Here is a 17,400-nt window from a genome sequence, read left to right on the forward strand (position 1 = left end):
GACGCGGCAGGAATTATGCTAAGAACAGCTGCCCCTCCTCCCAGCAGGGAAGGAGCCAAATTCAGACACAGAGTGGGACGGTCTGGCGGATGGCAGCTAAACTGAGAGGCTGCTGGCTTCCTCAGCAAGGTGGAACAGTCCCTGCCCCTGCAGGTGGTGCACAGCCCACACCCGACGCGCCCTTCCACCTCGCCTCACTTCTCCCTTTCCAGTCTACGCGCCAACTGTCTTCTCTCCCATCCGCACCCTGGTACTTCATTTTATTTTTAAACCAAACACTTTTTTTAGTTGCATTTGCTGACTGCATGCCAGGCACTGTTCTAATTGGTTTACCGTATTCGCTTCCAGTTGTCCTATAAGTTTGTGCTATTATTATCATCCCCACTTTGGAGGCAAGGAGAGGGAAGCACAGAGAGGCTAAGGAACTTGTTCATGATCACACAGCTAGTAAATGGCAGAGCCAAGATTTGATCCAGTCTGGCTCCGGAGTCTGCTTATAAGGACTGTGCTGTGCTTCTCACCCCGCAGCCATAAGCCAGGCCTCCCCCGCACTCCGTTCCATCCCAACCTTCCAGCCTTCAGCCTCACTCTGGCCCTAGGCCCCATCAGGACAAACTGAGGCTACTTGGCCTAAAGCTCTGCAAACGCTGGGAAGTATTCTGGGCCTGTAAATATTTCACTGTGGCTCAGAAGGTGGTGAGAGCCTAAGGGCCAGCTCCCGCGGATCTTGGGGCCAGGGCGCGGGAGGGGAAGAATGGGGGTACGGTGGCGTTTGGGGGATCCCTCCCGATCCCTCCCGGGTCTGCAGAACGAGACACCCTCTCTGCCCTTGAGGCGCCCGCAGCGGCGGTGGGCGGCGCGCGGGGCGGTGGCCGTGGTGCTGATAGGACAGCTCCTCCTGCAGTGGCCCTGTTAAAGGGGCCGCCGCCGCGATGGGGACGGCACTTAAGATGCACGTCGCGAGAAGGTCAGAACATTTCAACCGCAGCATCGAGAGGCTGGATTTGATAAAAGAAAGAAAGAAGGTGAGGAAACTAGTGGAATCACTCATGGCAAAGGGCTGGAGTGTCTTGGATTCAAGCACTGAGGTACAGAGAGCACAGAGCACAGAGTGTTGGCTAAAAACAGAGGTCTCAGAGCCAGACCCGCCCTCCTCCCTCCTCCCCCTCACCCCCATCTTCCCGGTCTCCTACCCAGCCGCCCTGCCCTGGCGTGAACCTGGGCACTGCTGCTTCCTGCCTTGTGGTCCTGCGCAAGTGGCTTAACCTCTTGGGGCCTGTTTGCTCATCTGCAAAATGGGGATGAGGGTACCACCTACCTTCTAGGGCTGCTACAAACACGGAGTGAGCCATGGGAGGAAAATCGCTGCAGACAGTGCCCGGCCGGTAAGACACACGGAATACATGCCAGTTATTATTCAGTCAGATCATCAGTATGACATTTATCTCCCTTCTCTGTTCCATCCTAAACTTCCCCTTAATGCCCTTTGTCAGCCATTCCAGTCAGAATAGCACAAACATTGCCACCAGAACTTTTCACCTTGAACCTAAATTTCCATTTTCTTATTTGGGTCTGAATAGGACGGCCAATTTATATAGGATTAGAGTGGGGTGGGTAAACAAAGTCAGACAACAGGCCAAGTTCCAGAATAAACCCATTGAAGACCATGGCCTGGGTTAGTATGAGAGATGGGGGGTCTCTTCACGGAGAGTGTTCTGAAGTTGAGGCACTCCTGACCTTAGGAAGGTGGCTTAGGTGCAACCTACTCAGAGACAGGAAAGCGGACAGAATGGCCTCCATGGGCTCAGAAGCCACGGACAGAACTCCTGGACCACTCGCAGGCCTCTCTGCCAGCTTTCTTATGCCACCTGCCCTGGGAATCCTGGCCGGCTGCCCCCAGGACTAAACCTCAGCGTGGGCCTCGCTGCTGGCCGGAGCCCGACCTGGTCCCTGGAGGCTGAATCGCCTCAGGGAACAGACAGCTGTGTCCTTTGGTGCCACCGCAAAGATGTGGCTCATGCTGCCGCCGTGCCTCTCAGACACCACACGCATAGTGACACACACACACACACACCCCCACCCACCCACACGCACACACTAGACACGATACGCACCGCCGCGCTCTGAATGCTGGTGTCCCTCCAGAATTCCTATGCTGAAACCTCATCTCCAATCTCATAGTATTAAGAGGCGGGGCCTTTGGGAGGTGATTAGGTCATGAACCCTCCACCTTCATGAGTGGGATTAGCGACCTAATACAAGAGGCTTGAAGGGACCTGTTTCCCTCTTCGTTCCACCAGGTGAGGACACATAGAAGGCACCGTCTATGAGGACCAGGCCCTCACCAGACACCAAATCTACTGGCACCTTGATCTTGGACTTCCCATCCTCCAGAACCACAAGCAATACATTTCTGTTGTTTATAAATTACCCAGTATGAGGTGCTTTGTTACAGCAGCCTGAACAGACTAAGACACACACTCACACGTACCCACACACACACGCCGACACACAGAGATACATACACACCACACTCATACCCCCTCCCACACACGTACACACCGATACACACAGACATACACACACAGAGACACACACAGGTAACCTGCACTCAGACAATGACACAGACATACACACTCGCACACTCTCACACGCACACACATGCATGTCATACATGCTCACACACACACACACACACACACACACACACACATCTCCTTTCCTGCCCACCCTCCCTGTCCCTTGCTGTCCCCTCCGCTTTGGCCCATTTCCCCCCAGTCAATGCGCAGTGAGGGGGTGCTCTGTGTCCTCCTGCCCTTGCCCATCGCAGGGGCTCCAGGCCCCCCAGCAGTGCGCTCGCAGACCTTGCCTGGGAAAATGGGCCCAACAGCCTCGCCGTGGGTGCATGACTGTCACGCAGCACCTGTGGGTCACAGACCCTGCACAGCTTTCACACGGAGCTAGGGTTGGGGTACAAAGGCAAACGAGAACGTCCCTATGCTCAAGAGAAAAGAACTGGTCCCAAGTCACACCACTGAGTCACAACAGAGCCTGGGGTGACTCTTAGTCCAGTGCTCCTCCCCCACACCACACAGCTTCCTCTCCACATAAGACCCCAGTGTTTCTCAGACTGGGCATTGTGAGCAGGTCCCCAGGGCTGGGGACAGGACTGTAATAGTCATTTACTAAATGTTTATCCTTCTTGTCCAGCCTCTAATCTCTGCCAACCTCTCAGGACAGACATAAAGGACGATCGAGATGTGGGTGGTGGGGAGACCAGAGCAGAAGGGATCTGAGCCCCTCCCCCTTCCCCGAGCTCTTAGACTACAGACCCAGGTTTTGAGTTCCAGAAAACCAGCTGGGGGCCGTTTGGCAGGGTCTGGCTCTTGACAGAGAAGGCAGTCACCCCAGTCTGTGTCAGGGGGAGGCAAGGATGGGCAGCCAGTGGTGTTGTCGCTTCAGAGTGGGCATGGGCAGAGTGGGCGGAGCCTTGGCGGGAAGCAGAGGATGCTGGGGGTCTGCTGGCTAGGACTTGGCAGGGGAGGGGTGGCGGTGCTGTGCCCCAGCGCCCGCCTGGCTGGCTCCTGGCTCAGAACGGGATCGGGATTGTCCACAAGCAGTGGGACTCATCAGTCTCCTCCCCATCTCCACCCCCAGAGCCCAGGGTGCTGCCAGCTCCCTCAGAAACTCCCTTGTCCTTACGACTGTGGCCCGGTCTCCTTTCTGGCCAGACGGCAACGTGTTCTTGCACAGGAAAGAGGGGGCTGGCTGTGTTCACCTCAGCTAACGTCAGATTGTGCAGCTTCCTGCATTTATCGTTAAGTGATCAAGTGGGAGCCAAGACCCTACCTTTCACCCCAAGGCCAGCCCTGCCCAGTCCTTCCCCAGGAAAGGCTTCTGAACACTAGACTGCCCAGACTTGGCATTCCCAGAGCAACCCCACTACCTGCCACCCCAAACACTGCTCCCTGACCCAGTGCCTGCTCTGCCTAAGCCCAGGCTGGCAGAGGCAGGACGTGGAGATCTCCAACACACCTACACAGCACAGATGCTTGCTACATTCCTCCCACACCTCTCTCGGAATCTCTCAACCCATCTCCCTAGGCTGGAAGTTCTTCCAAGTGTCTACCCTCCATTCCTCCTGCTAAGAATCCAAGTTCACTTCCTGATTCTCCATTCTGGGGGCTAGTTTCCCACAGGCTCTGACTTCTGAGAGAGAAGTGGATTTCAGCTTCAGAGAAGGGGCCCAGAGCTGCCAACTGGAGACGCGTGCCGTGTCAGCATATTGGCATTTTTTCCTGATTTGATCCATACGAACAGTCTCCACTTTCGGTATCCTTGGTTCCTTTTCAATTAGCCAAGAGAAATGATTTAATGCTAATGAAAATCAATGGTTTAAAACTGTCCCACAAATCACAGGGGGCCGGAGGCCTTGGTTATAAATACCTCCCAGGAAGTTGAGCTGGCCTGGGAGCACGTGCAGCCTGCAGACAGCTTCCTGCATCCTGTGCAGAGCGGAGAAGGCGTCCTCCCTCTCCCCGCGCCCAGCCACCTTCCTCTGTTCCAGAACACCTCCTGTTCCACGGACCCCGCTCCAAACACCCCAGCACTTGGTATGTTCTTCTGAAATGCAGATTAGAGCTTGGAGTTCTAAGTCACAAGGATGCAAACGCCTAGGCCCCTGGGGAGGGTCCCTGAAGGCATGTTCCATCCCCAGCTCCCTCTTTCTCCCCCTCCCCCTTCATATATGTGTGTGTGTGTGTGTGTGTGTGTGTGTGTGTGTGTGTCTGTACATAAATCACTTTCCTCCAGGCCAGAGGCACTATAGGTCTGGTTTCCCAAGCAATAAGTTGGATTCCAGATGGACCCTGGAGTTGCTGAGTGGGGGAGGAGCAGAGGGAGGTGGGGAGCTCAGTACACGCAGAGAAACTTGAGCCTCCGGAGACCCCCAGGCAACTGGACGGATGACCTCGTCTCCCACCAGACCCATCAGCTCCAGCTTTCTCACACTTACTGTGTGACTATTTTTCTCCCCCAACTTAAAACTCCCAGCATTTGTTTGTCCATGGGTAGGTTTTGCAGCCAGGCAGATGGAGGTGAAATCGCTCCGCAAGGCCCACAGACTTCCAGGGCCACTGGGCTGGGGCAGGAGAGGTCTGGGAGATTCTGGGCTGTTCTTAAAGCCCTCCAGCCAAGAGACCCAAGCCGCTTTGAAGCGTGTGGGGTAGTTCCCTGTCTGAAACACCACATCCTGGCATGTAGAGAGGACTGCACCCAGAGTCAGACCCCAAGCCTGTCCGTGGGGCTGAGCTGTGCGGTGCAGACCAGACCTCCTGCCCCAGTAGGTCAGGTCAGGCGGCTACGCCAGCCTCAAGCTCTTCCTTCCCCCCAGTGGCTCAGAACGTGTGAGGGATGGGGTGGGGGAGAAGAGACTGAAGGAGAGAGTTGGTGGCAGGCCCAACAGTCACAGGCAGCCCAGGAGTCAGAACTTCAGACTGGACCCCAGAGCTAAGTCTCTGCCTGAGTTACTCAGTCCCTAGGCCTCAGCTTTGCCATCTGAAAAGTGGGGAGGTGATTCCAGCAGAGAAGAGAATTCAAGTCCCATCGCCTCTCTCGTTCAGAGCAGTGGAGAGACCGTTGCTTGCCTGTGTGTTTCTGTGTGTCCTGCTGGCTCTCCCAGCCCCGCTCAGAGCCAAGCTGTAACTGTACTTGGGCCCCCGTTCCTGCCAGCACAACGCTGCCAAGACAGGATGACGCCCGCTTTCAGCGGCAGTGCATTGCCGTGGTAGTCACGCACAGAGGGAGAGGCCAGGCCTGGCTGGGGCCCAAGGCCCCAGTGCCAGGCTGTAGGAGAGAAGCCTCCCTCCCCCAACTGACCCCAATCACAGAAAAAAAGTCCCATGAGCTGTGAGGCTCCGAAGCGTAGCTGCCCAAGGCCCCGCATCCTGCCAGACACAAGGACGCTGACAGGTGAACTCACGGGAGACCCGCCTGCCAGTCGAAGCAGGAAAAGCGCCTCCTTTCCTTCCCCTTCATGCTGGGCAGACCCAGAAGTGCAACTGTCCCCCCTGTGCCTACACTTGGGGACACACTGCCCGAGAAATCTGACTCGCTGCGTCCGTCTCAGCAATTAGTATCTTGCGTCTAAACTGCCTGTTCAGCAGGGGGGGCTGCCGCCTTTGCTGGGGCCTCTGAACACAGTCATCTCTGCCCGGAAGGGACGATCGGGAGGCTTGACCAGGGCTGCCCGCTAAGACCACCTGAGGCGGGACGCGCTGGCGTCTGCCTGCTTAGCCGGGAAGCTCACGGGCCTCGCAGATCAGCACCCCTTACCCGCCCTCGTCCCCACACTGGATGACGGTGTCCACTTTTTACAACTTTTTGGGGATGTTGTTCAGAGTCTGGTTCTGTTTATAAGCTGTGTGGTTTTGGGGAAGTTTCTTAACCTCTCCAAGCTTTGGTTGCTTCATCTGAAAAGCAAGGGTGCCCACATCTCTGCGCTGCTGTAAAGACAGCATAAGCTGATGTGTGGAAAATGCTCAGTACAGTTGCACACGGGAAGTCCTTAACAAGTGGACTGTTAGTATTTTTAAGTGTTTTGGGTTCCTCCAGGCTTTTATTTTCTCCTTTCTCCTCCCCTTCCCTCCCCTCCCCTTCCCTTCCCTTCCCTCCCCTCCTCTTCTCTCCTCTTCTCTTCTCTTTTCTTTCTCTCTCTCTTCTCTTTCTCTCTCTCTCTTTCTTTCTTTCTTTCGACAGGGTCTCAAAAGACAGGGCCTGGGCTAGAATGCAGTGGTGTCAGCCTAGCTCACAGCAACCTCAAACTCCTGGGCTCAAGCAATCCTCCTGCCTCAGCCTCCAGAGTAGCTGGGACTACAGGCATACACCATGATGCCCCGCCAATTTTTTCTATTTTTGGTAGAGACGGGGTCTCACTCTTGCTCAGGCTGGTCTCGAACTCCTGGCCCCACCTCGGTCTCCCAGAGTGCTAGAGTTACAGGCCTGAGCCATCGCGCCGGCCCTCTTCCAGCCTTTGTAATATTTGCTCCTGCGTTCATGCGCACAGACACACACAGACACACATATACACGCTATAAAATTGTGATTATACTAGACACACATTTTACATCTTTTCACTTACCATGTATTAAGCATTTTTACTTTTCATTTTAAAATCTTCAGAAGTTACTACAAACATACTTATTGGTAGATAATAAACTATAATGTGAATGCCTTATACAAAAATTATTTGACCGCTGCACCATCACTAGCCCTTCAGGCTGTTTCCAATTTTCCACTGTTACATATAACACTGTGATAAGCATCCAAAACAAGTTTTATTTGAGCCTCAGGTTATTTCCTCAGGCTACATTCTTAGAGGGAGAATTACCGGGTCTAAGAGGACAACCTTATAAAGACACTTGGTTACAAACTGCAGATCGCCATTCGGAAAGAGTAACCAACTTGTTCTTCCTCCAATAATATCTGGCTCACTGCATCCGCCTCAGCAATTAGTATCTGGCATCTAAGCTACCATTCAGCAGGGGAGCCACCACCTTTGCTGGGGGCCTGGCCCTCCGTTTGGCCCCACACAGCAAGAGCGTGAACAATGTTCTTGAACGGTCAAGCCAAGTAGAGGAGCAAAACTGGAGGAGAAAATGTGTGGGGTGGGCCCAGCCTGCAGACCCTGTTCTGTTCTCCCTCCCCGCTGAATGCAGACAGGAACAAATGAACTGCTCTATTTTGGGGATTTAAGTTAGATAGATGTTAAGAAGAATTTTCTGTCTCTGAAGAGTACTAAAATCTGGGACTGGGGTCCTTCTGGTCCTTCTGCTTGAGTTTGGAGGGGCAGAGATGCTCTGCCCAGAAAGCTCAGGTCCAGGTGCATGGACAGCATGACAGGTTGACCTTTGGCCTCAGGAGAGCCTTGAAGTTCACATGGCAGTACCATTGAGGAAAGTGCCAGCAAAATGGGGTGGTTGGGTGGGTTCGTTGAGTCCCTGTGAGTACTGGGGTGAGGAGGTGTCTTCCATCCACTATCTACTATGAACAATAAAGACAGCCCAGGCAGCCCCTGCTCTGCTCACAGGAGAGGAGGTTTTGCAGCATGAAGGTCTTTGCCTTCACGAGGGTCCTGGGGGGGTCCCTGGCCACGTGTCCACATAGGTGGTGCCTAGGTGCTCTGACTTGCTCAGGCTTCCTCACTTTCCTTTTCAGTACTTCTAAGAGATCACCATCCTGGGTGGGTCCCCTAGCCACCGGTGAACATCTGTCAGGCCTTCAGAGACTGTGGCTGGAAGAGCCAGGGTTCCCTCTGTGGACGCCAGCCCAGCACCTGGCATCCAAGGCTGTCCTGACTTTCTTTCCCGCCTTCTCTTTCCCTCTTTTCCCCTGCAGGCTTCTCCCAGGCCTTTGGAAGAAGAAGGCAAAGTGGAAGGGACGCAGAGGCTGCTGAGGCCAACCACTGCCTGGAGCAGGCAGACCAGACATCTTGCAGGATCACACCCCCCAGTCCTTGGGCAGGAGCCTGTGGGCCCCAAATCTTGTTTATACTATCCCCCATCTCCTGAGCCCTCCCCTAAATGCAGCCGGCCAGGCGTGGCCCTGTTCAGATGCACCCACACCTATGTCCTACCGGAAAACACTCCCCAATACCTTGCTCACGCAAATATTGAAACATCCTCCCTCCTTCGGCTGCCTTCTGAACTGTCCCATGGAAAGGTGACCATGTGGACCAGTCTCATCTGTCTAAGCAAAAAATTCCCGTGGCTTTCATCCGTGCCCCTCACACAAATGCCTCCAGGCTAGAGTCTATATCCCTATGCACAGACTGTCAGTCTCATGACTTATTGCCTCACGAGGTGTGGGTTTAGGCCATTTGTGACAGCCTCTGGGGACCCTGAGAGTGAGCAAGTTATTGCCGGCAAAACGGCACGAATGTCCTAAAATAAAGGGTCTCACCACCTCCTGCTACCACCTAACTTTTTTTTCTCTTTCTCTCTTTTGGCAGTACTTGTTGTCATGGAGATTCTGACACAATGGGGCAGGTAGGAAGCCAGTTGCTTGGCAACGAGATGCTGGAGGTACAGGATTGGCTGCCGAGGTCTAAAGGAACAGTGAGGATGGTGAGGGAAGGTGGGAAAGTCGAGAAACACCCTGGAGGAAACACAAAGGCACAGGAGAGAAGCAGAAGACAGGACCAGGCGTAGAGATAAAACCAGAAACGAGAAGAGAAAACAAGCGACCTCCCTAGTGCTGGGGTCACTGTTTGTGCATTTGCTGGGATGCCCTCAGTAAAAACAACAAAGCAAAACAAACATGCATTAATATAACATATTTTCATAGCTGTGTTTACGCTGTAGCAGGATGAATGGAGATTTAGACAAAAAGGAGTTCCTGAAGATCAGGGCAGAAAAATTCTACAAGAAGACACTATGCACAGAAGAAAGATCATGGGCTTTAGTGGTAAAAACTTGGGTGCGAATCTTCACTCTACCCCTTCCTAGTTGTGTGACCCAGTCAAGTGGCGTGACCTCTTTGAGCTTCAGCTTTCTTACTGTAAACTGGAAACAGCCACATGTATGTCACAGGGTTGTTTCAAGAATAGAAGAGAGGAAGTGATGAGCTCCCGCACGTGCTGGGAGCTCAGGAAGTGGTCAATCACACAGTTATTGTTGTTGGCCTTTCGTGGCCAATCACGTGTTGCTATCTTAATCACCGTTATTAAGGCTGGAACCGAAAGGCTGTGCAGTGGAGTGGAAAGAGCCTGTTCCCGATGCCCAAAGACCCGGCTTCCATCCAGCCTAATGCACCTACTGTCTAGGAGATGTGGGCAAACCACTAGCCTCTCTACGTCTCATTGCTCATCTGTAAAATGGGGATAGCAGTCTCCCTCACCCACTTGGTGGATGTCCTAAGAGTGGAGCACTTGCGTCCTCACTCCCTGCCTGGCCTACTGTCTGGAGTGGAGACTAACAGGTCTGGGCCGGGGCTAGTTTCCTCCGCCCTTCAAGGAAGGGAAGCGTTCAATGATGCCTGGGTGCCCTTCTAAGCACCCAAATTCTATGTGACCACGGAGAAGACAGTCAAAGAGAGAATGCCGGCACATGGAAGACAAAGCAAAGGCGCTTGCTCCAGGCTAATTTTCAGGCAGTAACTTTGTCGAAGCAATGGCTTCTGTGGCCAGAAGTAAAAGGCAGCAGGGTGGCCTGACAGCAGTTACAGGTGAAGCGTACCCAGCCATTTCTGTACATTTCACAGCGATGCAGCAATTCCACGACGGGACTCTACGAGGTCCGATCATGAATATGGGAGTCACCACATCATAGAAGAGATATGCAAGGGGACAGGCCCGACCTGAGTTGCCTCAGGCCGGTAGAGCTTTGCAAACTACCGCATGCCTCCCGGGAAACTGTAACATCTATGGGGGCCCATAAAATTCGGGAAATTATTTTTGATGTAAACCTTTCCTGCTGCAATTTTCAGTCCAGTCCCCCTGGTTCTGTCCTCAGAGAGTAACTGAACTGGTTGAGAACGTAACCGTCTCACCAGCTCCTAGGTTCACGCCAGGACTGGGGCGGCAGGCGGAAGAGCAGTGACTCACGCAGACGCTGTTTAATTCAGCTGTCTCACTGTCTACACTGCTTCCCCAGCTCTCGCCCCCAATACTCTAAATCCCTCTGCGGTTTCGAAGCCGACTTTTCCAATAATTCCAACAGCCGCAGAGGGATGCCATTACCATTTCTGCTCGGCCTGAGGGCGGGGCTGGGCGTGGGGGCTGAGGGGACTGGAAGAGCCAGAGCGAGCGTAAGAGCCGAGGGGCCCCTGGTTTCCAGCTCTGCCTTCCCGGAGCGTCCCCCACCCTAGAGCTCACAGGGGGGTCAGAAGGCCGGGCCCTGTGGCCCAAGGCTGAAGGACTCTGGCTGAGCTCATGGTGCAAAAGATAACCTAGAAAAGGACCCAACAGCAGCTTTAAGAACAAGGGGCTCTTTAGGGCCAATGGGGTCCGATTCTTTTCCTCCTGCACTGGGAGGAAACACGAAGAAAAAAGCTTGAACTTGCAGCAGCAAGAGAGATGAGAGAGATTTGGGGAAGACCTCAGGAGGTGACCTTGACAGCGGTGGGTGACGAGAGCAGCCCTCTCCCACTGGTGGCATAGGCCTATTGTTTGGATCAGGTATTTTTCGTTTTGGGTCCTTAAAAGGTGGACTTCAGCAAAGTCATTCTCTCTGGTGGGTCAGCGGGGGGTGGGTGTGGAAAACATACATGAGGGGCCCATCCTGAGGGGCTCCAGAGAGGGGGCAGTTGACAGCCTGAGCTGCGCAGGGCTCGGAGGTTTCCCAAGGGCTCCTGGAGCCCCCTCTGAGGCCGGGTGACACGAGGGAGTCAAGACAGGTGCTGGGTGGGGGCGGGGATTTGACTAGCTCCGAGCTTATCTGTTTTAAATATGGATCCTTCTCTTAGTCTGTTCTGGCTGCAATAACAAAATTTTGTAGACGGGGTGGCTTTTAACAACAGAAATCTATTTCTCACAGTTCTGGAGGCTGGAAGCCCAAGATCAAGGCACTGGCAGATTCAGTGGCTGGGGGGGGCTGTTTCTGGTTCCTAGACGGCACCTCCGCGCTGTGTCCTCACATGGCGGAAGGGGTGAGGAGTCTCTCTGGGGTCTCTTTTATCAGGGCCCTAATCCCGTTCTCACAGGCTCCACCCTCATGACCTAACCCCCACCAAAGGCCCCATCTCCTAACACCATCACTTGGGGGTCACGGTTTCAACATATGAAAGTTGAAGGGACACAAACATGCAGACCACAGCAGCTCTCCATGTTAGATTTTATGCAAACAATGTGCTCCCAGCTAAAATAACTTTGAAGACTCCTCCAGCCGAGTTCCTCCCTGCAGTTGGACGGGATGGGTGGCCACTGAGGCTTCTGTCTGTCTCTGACCAGAAGCTGGGTGTGGGAGAGCCCAGGGAGTCTGATAGCTTGGGAAGAGGAAAAGAAGGACGCAGGCTTGCTGGCCAGCTTTGGCAGAGGCCCTGGGAGGGGCAAACCTCCCCAGGGAGTGGCTCCTAGAATGGAGGAAACGAAGCTTCCAGAGGCAGACTGCAGGTAGGAAATCTCTCAAGTGCTAGAGAGTTGTTATCTCAGGATAAACTTGATCTAAGGGCTTGGGGCTCAGGAGCCCTTTGCTCTTCCACTAGGATTGAGGGATCAGACAGCTAAGCGTCGGAAGCCGCACTAGGCTTGAGTTTTCTGACTTGTCTTTGCTCATTTTTGGTCCCTCCCTCTACCTTTTTAAATAAGTTTGTATTCTGAAATCATTTCAGATTTACAACAGAGTTGCAAAGACAGTACAGAGTACCCATCTACCCTTCACCCAGTTTCCCCTAATGTTAAAATTTCACGTAACCGTGGTACATCAGTCAAAATGAAGAAATTAACATCGGCACATTACTATTAACTAAACGACGGACTTTCTGCGGAGTTCACCAGTTTCTCCACTCACGTTCCTTTTCTGTTCCAGGATCCAATCTGGGATACCCCATGGCATTTAGCTTCCCTCTACCTTTTAAGATTTAAACCTCTTTTTGAAAACTCCAGCCTTTTCCACCATGGTTCGGGGAAAGGAAGAAGTCATTTGGGTTATTGTCCACCTTTGGTTCAGAGCGCAGGGGCAGCAATAAGAGGAAGAGGAAGCAGCAGAGAAGGGGAGCCAAGGGAAAGGCTCGTCCAGTGCCTGTCCTCCACCTGGGCAGTCTCTCCTCCGGGGCTTTGCTCGATGCCGGCCTTGGGGACCCCTCCTGTACGGAGGTCATTCAATGTACAGAGGCTTTCAGGGATGATTGTGGGGTCTCTGTCCCAAGAGCCGGAAGAATGAGGTGACCGGAGTCACGGATGAGCTGCCCTGCTTAAGACCCTTTGTCTCCTGGGCAGAGAACCTGGCCTTAGCTCCCCCTTGGTTCTGAGCCCAGAACTTGGTCTGTGACTTTAAAACTCAGCCCCCATTTTTAGCACATAGCACTTCATAATAAACAGCAGGGAGAGTGAAGCTGGGATGAGACTGTATCTCAGCAGAATTGTTTCCAAATAAAGTGTTGTTTTTTCTCCCTCAAACTCTCCCTGGAGATGACTACGGTGCTTAAAAACCACTAAATATCTCTCCTTGTTTATGACACAGACACCCTTCCTCCCTCCCCCTGTCCCTTGGCCTGGTCTCTTTTATAGCAATTGCGTGAGTGGCGCGGAGCGAGAATCAGAGCAGGTGCTTGGAAGCCTGCCTGCTGGTCCCCCTCCTAGTAAGAGGAGCTCGTGACAGAGACAGCAAGATCCATGGGGAGAAGCACCCAGGACTTAAGTATCAGAGAGGGCCCTAGGTCCTGGAGTCAGCTGGCTGGCCGCCACAGGTTCAGAGCTGCTGGAGAATCCATCCTCCTGTACCAACCGTGGCTCAGGATCTCAGGAAGCCCTCAACAAATTCATATTGTGCTCTGTAGCTAACGAGAGGCACAGGGAACTGGAACTGCAGGAGAGGGAAATGGAAGGGGACCGTCCAGGGAGAGGTTAATGGACTAGGGTGGTTTATTCCAGAGGTCAAGGGGAGGCTGGCTAACGGGCTTTGCAGATACAAAGCTTTGTTCTCTGTTCCCACTGAAACAGGGCCTTGGAAAGGGAAGTCCCTTCTAGCCACGAAGATTGGGGTTGCACACAGAAAATGACACGGTGAGGAGCTGGAAACCCTGAAGCATGTGATCCAAGGAGAGTGCGACATCATCATCCCAGAGGGCCCTCCTGGTAGGAGTCTGCTTCCTGGGGGTCCCAGCCTGGCCAGCTAAGCCCCAGTGCGGAGGCTGGCAGGGTGGGAGACTGCCAGCAGGCAGGAATCTGTCCCCACGAGAGCTCCAGAAATGACATCTGACTGCAGGGCCGATCCCTCCTGATTTTAGTGCCCCACTTGATGAGGATCATCTGTTCAGAGGCAGGGGAAGGGATACAATGACCTCTGCAGGGTCCTGCCAGCTCCAGGGTCAGCCGTAGAAAGAAAAGCACCTCCCTCCCACTTACTCCTGTCCCCAAACCAAAGAGTCAGATTCCTCGTGGCTGGAGCCCTACCAAGCTGCGGCTCCACCGCCTTTTTAAGTGGTAAAATGGCAACACCGCAACTGCCCTGCCCACCGCTTTTACGTCCGTCAGCTCAGCTCCTTCCAGTAGGTGGGGAGGTATTTGACAGACGAGGAACTTGAGGTTCAGAGAGTGTGAGGGGTTGTCCAAGGTCAGAGAGCCACCTGGAACCCAGGCCCAGGACGTGCAGTCCGTCCTGTGGTCCTGCCGGTTTCTCCTGACCCTTCTCTGGTCTCGCGGCCCTAACACAGGCCCTCCCTAATTCTCACCGGGACACACCTTGTCCTCCCGGCCCCACGCTGCCTGCTCCACTCACTGCATTTCCTCCACACTGAGGCCAGAAGGACCCAGTCAACCCAGTCAAACTGCGGGTCTGACCAGGACCCTCCCACGGAATCAAGTTTTTGGGGGTCCTCTAAGACCCTCCTCCACCACTTGACTCCCCCCTCTCTCCCAGCCCTCCCTGCCTCATCTTTATCCTCAAGTTTTAGTAAACAGCTTATCACTCATCCACGCACCACAAGGTTTCCAGCCCATCCTTAGCTAATTTTTATTCATCCTTCAAGCTCAGCTCAGACGTGGTCCTTTCCAGGAAGGCCTCCCTGACCTTCTGGGAGGAGCTAAGTGGCCCTGAGCTCCCAGAGCGCCGTGTACAGAGCACCAGCTTCACAGCCACCACGCAGACTTGGCTCATCTCCAGAGCTGCCTTCTTGGAGAACACTTAGCTTTGCACGCCTGGCACGTGGTATTGTGCCTGGCACCCGGAAGGTGCTCAGTATATGTTGGAGGCACCAGACATCATCTCGACACCTGGGCGTCCTGCAGCTGGACTCCCTCCCCCGCTCCTTTGCAGGGGTGGGTGGGGCTGACTTCCCCCCTGCTCCCCCAGGGCCCAGGAGAATGGGGTCAGCAGGAGATGGCGCACCTCGCAGGGGAGGGGCCGCTCACCTCATCGCACTGGGCCAGTGCGCCACGAGCCGGGCAGCAGGAAATGAGACACGGCTGGCAAGGAAACAGACCAGGAACGCTTCCCTGCTAAACAGGACGCAGGGTGGAGCACGGGGGTGGGGCAGAGCTTCCGCAGGAGCGGGAGGGAGGAAACCCGGCCCCACGTGCGGCCAAGGCCTCCCGGCTCCGCAGCAGCCCAGTGGAGCAGGGGCCCCGCAGCCCGCTGGAAGGCATCGTCAGGGAGTCTCTCCTCAGGCTTCAACCAGAGGGCCCCAGGGGGTTACGCGATAGTCTGTGGTTTACACAGTGAGCCCTGACCGGGAAGCCCCCAGAAAGACAGCTGAGCCGCCCCCAGGGGGAGGTGGGAGGCTGGGAGGGAGGCTGTGGGGACACGTCTGGCCAAGGCAGGTGTGTGTGAATCCTGAGAGACACTGGGTCCCTTAGGAGGATGGAGGCCAGGAAGCCAGGTGGGGCTGCAGAAGGCCTGGAACACTCTCCTCATCCCCCTTCACTGGTTCACAAGATCACTTCCTCGGCGACCGTTTCCCTGACCCCCCAGACTAGACCAGTGTTCCCATGGCTTCTCCCTGTTGCAGCCCATCCCACTGTCCCCACCTTCTCGCTGAGCTGGAAGCGCTGTTAGGGCCGGGACGGCATTTTGTTCACCACCGTGTTTCTCGCACCATTGCGGTCCCGTGTACACAGCAGATGCTCGACGAACACAGATGACCACGCGAAGTAACTCGAGAAGGGTGGAAAAGGGAATCCCACGACCAGGCACTTAAACCGGGCCCGAGCACAACAGTGTCAGCTCTTGCCTGATCCGCGAAAAAAATCAAATAAACCAAGGAATTGTTTGAAAGTCTAGCCTCTGGGCTGTCACGGTTTCTTTCACCTGAGCCCACCCAGTGACAGGGCTGCCTTGATCATGCTCCCTCTGCAGGGTATCCAAGCCCTGGGCTAACTGGGGCTCCCCTCAGGCTGGGGTTAGGGTACCCCAAAGGAGGCAAGGGAGTCCTGTCATGGGGAAGCTCTTGGACTGAGGAGCGCTGTGGAGGTGCCCTTGGCAGTTTCCCAGCGTGGTGGGAGAGATGGGGCCGCAGGCGGCGGGAAGCTTGAGAGAGAGAAGTAGTGACAATAGTGACAACAGCAGACACTGACGGGCCACACACTGGGTGCCAGACATCGCTCCCGGCATCTCACATGTATCGACTCATTTTATTTTCACAAAACCCCATGGGGTAGGTAAAGTCGCTGTTCTCATTTATAGGAGAGGACACTGAGGCAGAGTGAGGTTACGGCACTTGCCTTAATCACGCAATCAGGAAGTGGGATGGCTGGAACTTAAGCCCAGGCTGCTGGCTCCCGAGCCAGCGTCCTCACCCACGACCCCGTGGCATCTCTTAGACGGCGATGCACATAACTGCAGAGGAGACAGTCACAGAGGGGGTTAACCGCGGTTAGTTAATTAGCACTCTGCAGGAGGAGAATGCGGCGTCAGGAGGACACTGCTTGGTGGAGGAGGCTGGAGAAGGACATCCCGGTTGCAGGGGACACTAAAGTCATGACTGAGGCGGCACAAGGAATGCTGCTTTCAACCTCGCCAAAAGGCAGTGGGATGGCGTTTCTTCCCCTTCCCTCGGCTGGAAGATGATGGCCGTGCTGAAGGGCCAGACTCTAGTCCCGAACACAATCCCCAGACCCGGTGTGCGCAGCTGCGCCAGGCTGCCCTCACTCTGTCCCCAGTCGCCGCCTCAGATCGATCAGAAGCCTGGCGCGGTCTGGAGAGGAGGCATCTGATGAGTGGAGGTGAGGAACGGGCACCGCTTGGCACTCGGCGGAGGGAGGAGGCTTCGAGGAAGCACTTGAAGAAAGAGGGGCGGTTGGGCCGGAGAACGGGGAGGAGAGAGCTGGGGGTTCCCGAAGACGAGGCTTACTGAGGAAGCTCCCACTGAAAGGACGGGCTTGCCGGGTGAAGGAAGAGAAGGGTGTTCGATTCCAAGCTCGAGTCAAGGCGAGGAGCCTTCTATTGCTCTTACAGGGCCCACAGAAGAGCTCACAGACTCGAGCTGAGACAAGCAAGCTTTGCAGCAGAGGCAGACACTGGAGCTGGTCCGAGATTGCCTGGGTTATCAGTACCGAGGACCGGGGGTCCCGCCGATGGAGCCCCTCTGGACCAGCCCAGACTCACAGCCTTGGAGAGGTGCCTGGACACATCGGTCCTCTGACACCTGGTGGTCGACTGTAGAGACATGAAGCCATCCTCAGCTGCCTCCCTGTCCCTCGCCCTGGGTCCTCCTAGCTGTGCTAGGCACAAGGGCAAAGCCTCTTAGCCT

Source organism: Propithecus coquereli, unplaced genomic scaffold, assembly GCF_000956105.1.
Source record: "Propithecus coquereli isolate 6110/MARCELLA unplaced genomic scaffold, Pcoq_1.0 Scaffold944, whole genome shotgun sequence".
In the NCBI taxonomy this organism is placed as follows: Eukaryota; Metazoa; Chordata; class Mammalia; order Primates; family Indriidae; genus Propithecus; species Propithecus coquereli.